This window comes from Camellia sinensis, chromosome 2 (genome assembly GCF_055761805.1).
Source record: "Camellia sinensis isolate YWXY chromosome 2, ASM5576180v1, whole genome shotgun sequence".
NCBI lineage: Eukaryota > Viridiplantae > Streptophyta > Magnoliopsida > Ericales > Theaceae > Camellia > Camellia sinensis.
In genome coordinates this window covers 71016204-71023965 of record NC_138962.1, presented here as the reverse complement: position 1 = coordinate 71023965, position 7762 = coordinate 71016204, and the positions used below count along the sequence as shown (strand labels likewise).

Below are 7762 nucleotides of genomic sequence, written 5' to 3'. Positions count from 1 at the left end.
AAATTATTGTTTATTTCCCTTTTTAAAAAAACATTAAATAAATTTGTGTATAACCTCTCCTAGTTTTTGGATGTGGAGAAATTTATCTACTTTGGATGGGGAGAAATTTATATACTTTGGATGTGGATGTAATGATTTAATCTTAATTGGAGTTTATGTTGAATGAATTGAATTTTTATACTTGTTCATTGAGATTAATCAACATCAAAACACAACCTCACACTTAATTGATGAAGGACACTAGATATAGGATAATACAAAATACATTAACAAACACAAACAAGATTATCAAAACCCATGTAGCAATTTAGAATACCAGTAAAAAAAAAAAAAAAAAAACACAAGAAAAGGGAGTCAAAACTCATTTTGAACAAATCATAAACATTGTCAATACAATACAACTGTTATAAGGAAACAATTGCCAAGAATCACAACCCATTCCAGAAGCTCATCATTGAGGAGTTATGAAGTTAATTTGTGAAGACAAGGTAGTCACGCAGAATTACATTTCCAAATCTAAGAAATGGCATGCACTTGTGCTTATTTAATGCGCAATTTGATGTCGGCAAGCCTCTTCTAGTGCTCCAACAACCTCTTCGAATCATAATCTCTGATCTTCTTGTATACCATTTCTCTTCGTCCTGTTTTCACAAAGCCCACAATGATTAAAAATCTAACGTTTGCTTGATATATTTTGATCACTCTTGTCAAATGTAAATTCCTCAACACAAATCAACCTGGCGCATTCAAGTGTTCTAAGGTTTTTTTTTCAATGAAAATGTTCCGAGTTTTTCTAATTGGATCGACTTACATATTGCAAGCATGACTGGAACTTGGGGCCACTATGTGGAAGACTCAACAATGAAATGAATTGCCTATTTTTTATTGTTGGAACTATAATCTTCATTCATTTTCTTAAAAAATAAGCGATTCATTATAGACTTCCAGGAACTTTTATTCACTCCATTCACTATACACATAATAATGACATATATATAACTACTACTTTCCCTTTTATCTTGTTTTCTTTTGAGTATCTAATTCAAAAACATTTTGATAAGAAAAAAAAAAAAAAAAAGAAGAAACAAAGGTTTGGTCACTCATCACTATTACTCCTTTTTTTACTAAATAAAAGAAGTTTCAAGGGAAAAAAATTCAAATGAGAAAAAATAGAACAAAGCAAAAATAAAAAGAGAATCGTCAATAAATGAGACAAAAAGGGAAAATAAAACACATGGTAAATAAACGTTTCTCCAAATTGCACTCATGAGTCAAAACTCCATTCTTGAATTCTTTGATCACATTTCACTTCTTTTGGACAGTGATTCTCTTGCTTGGTTGGTTGATTCAGCATCTTCTCGACATGTGGCTAAGACTAGAGATAATTTTGTGGAGGTGAAGGAAGTGAAAGCCGGCGATCACAAATTGTACATGGGAAATAATACTTATTCTGATGTGCTAGGAGTTGGCACAGTGAGGATACCACTGCCTGGACAAAACAACCTTCTCGACTGATGTGCTTTATGCACCTAATATGAGGCGCAATCTCGTCTGTGCCACATCTAGATGAAAAGGGTTTTGAAGTTCGTTTTCGATCATCTAAGGTTTCCATTGGGAAACATGGTCGTATTCTTGTATGGGGAACAAAAATTGATGGACTTTATCATTTGCATGTTGCTAATAAAATGAATGGTTCTTCTTCTGCTTATATTGATGTCTCTTATTATGATTTTTCTTGTGATGTGAATTTCAATTCTATTTTATGGCACATGAGACTAGGACACATAAATTATAATAAAATGAAGAAAATGGCAAACAATGGTTTAATTCCAAATTTAGGCTCTGTTTGGTTTTGATTTGTAATCAATTTTCTACATGTGTGTTTGAATATGATGTTTGGTTATGATTTTGAAATCAATTTTCTACACTCTCTGCAGAGAACTCTGATGCACAGGCAACGTTTTTTGTCAAAATTTTGCCTAAGGAAGTCCACCCGGAAGACCACCCGGATATCCTTGGGGACGTCCACCCGGATGTCCTCTGAACTCCAGATATTATTATTATTTTTTTTTTTTTTTTCAATTGATTTACATAATCGGGAAAAATATTTTCTGAAAATTTTTAAATTTTTTATGTGTTTTAAAATAATTTTGAGTTGTATGTTTAGTTATGAATTGTAAATTTTTGTATCACATATCAAATGTCACATCAATAATTCTCCACTCAAATCAAACCTCTTTTCCAAAACTATTTTCAAAACTCTTTACCAAACAAATTTTCTACACTCAAATCATAATTCTACAACACACAAATTCAAAATACAACTCATACTCTCAAATCACATTTACAAAACACAACCAAATGCAGGCTTAGATTTTTACTTGAAATCATGTGAATTATGTTTAAGTGGTAAAATGACAAGAAAACAATTTGTAAAATTAGAAAGGGCAAAAGATTTGTTAGAACTAATACATTTGGATATATGTGGTCCTCTAAATGTTAAAACTTATCGTGGCATGGAATATTTTATAACTTTTACGGATGATTATTCTAGATATGGTTACATTTATTTAATAAAAAATAGGTTAGATGCACTACAAAAATTTATAGAATTCAAGGTAGAGGTAGAAAACCAATTAGGAAGAAAAATAAAATTAGTAAGAATTGACCGGGGTGGTGAAAACATGTCTGATATTTTTGAAACTTTTTGTAAAGAAAATGGAATAATACATCAATTGACTATTTCCTACACACCTCAACAAAACGGTGTAGCTGAAAGGAGAAATAGAACACTAATTGACATGGTGAGGTCTATGCTTAGCAATGCAAACTTAAGTTCCACTTTCTGGGGTGAAGCACTTGCCACTGCTATTTACGTACTTGATAGGGTACCTTCAAGAACAGTAGGGTTGACACCATATGAACTTTGGAATGGTACTAAACCTAGTCTTTCTCACTTAAAAGTTTGGGGTAGCTCTGCCCATGTAAAAATTCTAGGACCTAACAGAGAAAAGTTAGATGTAAAATCAATAAAATGCACTTTCATTGGATATTGTGAAAATTCCATAGGTTATATATAGATTTCTTGTTCACCATAATGATGGTTCAGTGGGTGTAATTGAAAGTGGAGATGCTTTTTCTTTCAAGATGATTTCGATAAAATTGAGAAAATGGTGGAATTGTTTGAAATTACCAAAGAAAGTGAAGAATACAACCAATTGAACAAGTAATAAAAGAACCTCCTCCCAAAGATACCTTAACTAGAATACAAAGAGAAAGAAATCCACCAAGCTATTTAAAAGATTATTATGTCTTCAATAGTGAAGAAAATCCTAATGATCCTGTTGATTTTAATGATGCTATGAACTCAATAGATTCTTTAAAATGGAAAGAAGCAATTAAAGAAGAAATAGAATCTATAGAGAAAAATAAAGTTTGGGAACTAGTAGATTTACAGCAAGATAGAAAAGCCATTGGATGTAAATGGATTCTTAAAAAGAAATTTAAATTGGATGGAACCATAGATAAATATAAAGATAGACTAGTGGCTAAAGGATACACACAAAAAGAGGGAATAGATTATGAAGGGACATACTCTCTGGTTGCTAAATTTACATCAATGAGAATATTAATGTCCTTGGTAGCATATTTAGAATTAGAACTTCACCAAATGGATGTAAAGACCGCATTTCTTAATGGTGAGCTCAAAGAAAGAAATTATATGCACCAACCTCATGGATATGAAATTGAAAATAAAGAAGACAGTGTATAAATTAAATAAAATTTTATATGGATTAAAACAGTCCTTAAGACAATGGTACCATACTTTCCATAATGCAATTATAACATATGGTTTTCTTCCAAATAACTATGACCATTGTGTATATACTTGGATTAGTGGGAGTTATTATATTATTCTCTCTTTGTATGTAGATGATATTTTACTTGCTGGAAATGATTTAAGTAAAATTTTGGAATTAAAAGAATGGTTAAATACTAAATTTGAAATGAAAGATATGGGAGAAGCTCATTGTGTACTTGGAATTAGGATTTCTAGAGATAGAGAGAAAAGAAAATTGAGTTTGTCTCAACAACCTTACTTGGAAAATATTTTTAGAAAGTATAAAATCTTGTAAACCCATGGAATCACCCATTTATAAGGGAGCAAAATTGTCTAAGAAAATGGCTCCAAAAACTGAAAAAGACTTTGACGAAATGAAATCTAAACCATTTGCTGAAGTTGTTGGTAGTCTTATGTATGCCATGTTGTGCACTAGACAGGATCTTAGCTATGTTGTTGGTTTAATTAGTAGATTTCAAAGTGATCCAGGTTTACCACATTGGTTGGCTGTGAAACGTGCACTTAGATATGTTCGAGGCTAAGTTACCAAAAAACGCTAATACCCTAGCGAATTGCGTATTGGTACACACGTTCCGAAACATGGCATACTTTCGTTCCAAAACGGTAAATGTAATGATCCGAAGCAATCCCTAAAGTTTTTTTTTTCTTCTAATATATATCCTTAAATGTTATCTTAGGAGGAAAAAAAAACAAATATAATGAATTAAAATCTAAAGTGACTTAAGTTTTAACAAGAAAAAAACTTCAAAAATGAAATATATATATATATATATATATATATATATTATTGGATGTCTAATAGTTAAAAGAAAATTACTCTAGAAGTACCTTAAATTCTTAAGTGTAATACATACAAGCCTACCTCTATCGTACCACATTTTAGAGCATGTGGTGTACCACGTTCCCATTCCCGTTGCACGTACCAAAACGATCCACGTTTCAGGTAACATAGGTTCGAGGCACATCAGATCTTTCTTTAATGTATCAAGCTGATATTATAGATGTTAATGGCTATTGTGATGCAGATTTTGCTGGCGACATTGATGATAGAAAATCAACCACTAGTTATGTTTTCATTTTTGGTGGTGGTGGTGCTATTTCATGGTCTAGTAAAAAGCAAGGCTGCATAGCTAAAAGTACTATGGAAGCCGAATATGTTGCTTGCAGTACAGTTGTTTCTGAGGTCGTGTGGATAAAATGGTTTTTAAATGATTTAAAGATTGCCTACATAAATGATAGACCTATTCACATTTTTTGTGATAATGAGGTTACGATAAAAGCTATTAAAAATGGGAAAATCAGGCCAAAAGGTAAGCACATTGAGCTACAGTATCACTATATAAATTATGTGATTCAAAAAGAACATGTTAATATTGATTATGTTTGTACAAAAGATATGGTTGCAAATCCACTGACAAAGCCACTTGGAACTGAAGATTTTAAGCAACATATTGCTGCTATGGGTCTAACTTATGAGTAAACATCTCGGGCTTATAGCCAAGTGGGAGATGTTGGGATATGTGGCTAAAATCCCTCAACGCCTAACATAACCGCAGTTGGTGGTCAAATTTAATAAACCCCAATTCATTGGTCAAATATAATATTAATCATACCATATTTGGGTTGGATCTTTTCTAGTCAGTATGGGTATTACTTGACTGGAGGGACCCATCAAGTAGTGGAAAACCTAATCTAAATGGATAACTACTACTTGGAGTTTGTTGCCTATTTGATTGCAGAGACTTGAGGGAAAAGCGGTGAACGTTATATAATAACGTTGAGTCAGTTAAAGAGATAAACTATGGGAGCAGTATATATATGACTCTCCTTTTCTATATGATCACCAGGAAAGATATACCAAACATTTAAAGAGCCTTTTTGTTGCAAAACCCAACTCTTCTGAATTCATGTTTATTAGAGTTTCTTAGACTCTGTCCAAGGCAAACTCCCCATTTGTTTTGATTTTGTTCTTCATTAGTTTTATACAAACATCATAAATATGATCAAGATAAATTCCAAGAATGTAAATAGAATTGCTAATGAAACAAGATATTTGACTTTAAAAAAAAAAAAAGAACCAACAAAAAAGGCACACATAAAATTAATGTGTAAACAGATGAGCAAAAAGTCATTGATAGTATGGTGAAGATATAATGTATCAAACTCTACCAAATAATTTCACCCAATATATCTTATAATCAAGTTGTGCTAGATATTTTATTTATGAATTCAATTTTAGCTTTCATCTGGTCTAATAAAAATCATAAAAATTTAAATTGAATTGCCTATTTACCATTGCTCCACTACCATTGAATAATTTCTCCTATTTACACCTTGGCCTAATAAACTTGGGGCAACCACCTTGTCCACTATGCCAAAGGTTACTGTATACAAATTGGCCGTTGTTTTATTTACCAGCTGAATAAAAATCAAAATGACAATTTAATCAATTAAAAATTTAATAAGTTAACTACAATGGATACAGAAATAATCCCAACCCCAAACCTAACTTTTCAATCCCTAATTTTTCAATTGAAAGACATGAATCAAATATTACACTCAAACTGTAAATTGACAAGAGACAAGATAAAATATAGAAAACAAAAATTAAAAACAAGAAGAAGTAAGACACTAGGCGAAGAATCCATTATTAGATATAATGTATCAAATTCTACCAAATAATTTCACCCAAATTGCATATTTATCGCGAAATAGGGCTTTAGGGATTTCAAGCCATACCTCTTCTTCAATTAGAACTCTTTCGAACCAATAAGCTACTGGAGAAGACAGAGATCTTGAAGAAGCCTTCGAAAGCAAGAGACGAGAGTGAGAGATGATAAAAGACCAAGACAAAGGACAGAGAAATCAGACAGAGAGAGAATGACTGGGAAAAGTTTCAACCGGTTTAGCAGATAAATTGTAAAAATTGTGTAAAATATTGAACGATTTAGATTAATTCAATCAAATCCAATGGCTGAAACTAAGGCCCCAACCGGACCAAGTTTTGGGTTATTTTAATCACAAAAGATAAAATAAACTATTTTAGTCATAACAAACAAAATATTATATCCAACTCATAATCATTATATTTTTCTCTCACAAAAAAAAATTAAAAAAGCTAAAAGGTTAAAAAAACTCTTCCCAAATTAAACTTTTTAACCCAAACTAAAATAGTCAAAAGAATTAAAAAATTAAAAAATCAACGCACTTCCCAAACGGAGGCTAACTTGCATATGATATGCAACTTTCAACCCTTGCACGCTACACCTTTTAGGTTTGTCTTTTATTTTTCTTATAAATAGATAGGTCGAATAATTAGAGTTTTATTTTATGCTTAGTTATTTTTCTATTTATTTTTTTTTGGGGAGTATTCCTATTATTAAAGGAGGAGAAGAATATTTATTATTTAATGCAATGAATTCAAGTAAGTATCTTTCAATTATTGCTTTTAATTTTCTTAGTTAGGCTAGATTTGTTGCTAGGGTACGATGAAATTACATATTTGATTATTTATATTTGTTTATATAACTTAATTCCTTCAATAAATATATGCTTTAATTGAATAAATATTTTTCTTATTCACTGGTCTATTTTTAACTGAAAATAATTGAGGTTAGATTTTCATTTTGTTTTGTTAGATTTAGTTTATGATTTGCTAAAAGATGATATAAATTGTGTTTTAATAGATTCAATGAATATTTTGATTTTAAACTTTTGTTTGGCAAAAGAAAAATATATTTTAAAAAAATAAATAAAAAGTACTTTCATGATTATATTATCCGCAATAAAAGAGTTTGCTTACCAATTTATTGTGAAGAAAAATTGAAGAATTAATTAATATAAATATTATAAACATAATGTATGTGACGAATTAATTAATATGAACATTATAAATATAAT

The 7762-nt window shown here is 30.6% G+C and overlaps 1 long non-coding RNA gene across 1 annotated transcript; it reads right to left on the bottom strand.

The window, feature by feature from the left end:
* Positions 1-350: 350 nt before the first annotated feature.
* LOC114295382 (uncharacterized) lies at positions 351-6769 on the bottom strand. The gene is made up of 2 exons (XR_003640889.2): positions 6602-6769; positions 351-641 (listed from the first exon to the last, which is right to left on the bottom strand). It is a non-coding gene; the product is annotated as an uncharacterized LOC114295382 (long non-coding RNA).
* Positions 6770-7762: the final 993 nt, after the last annotated feature.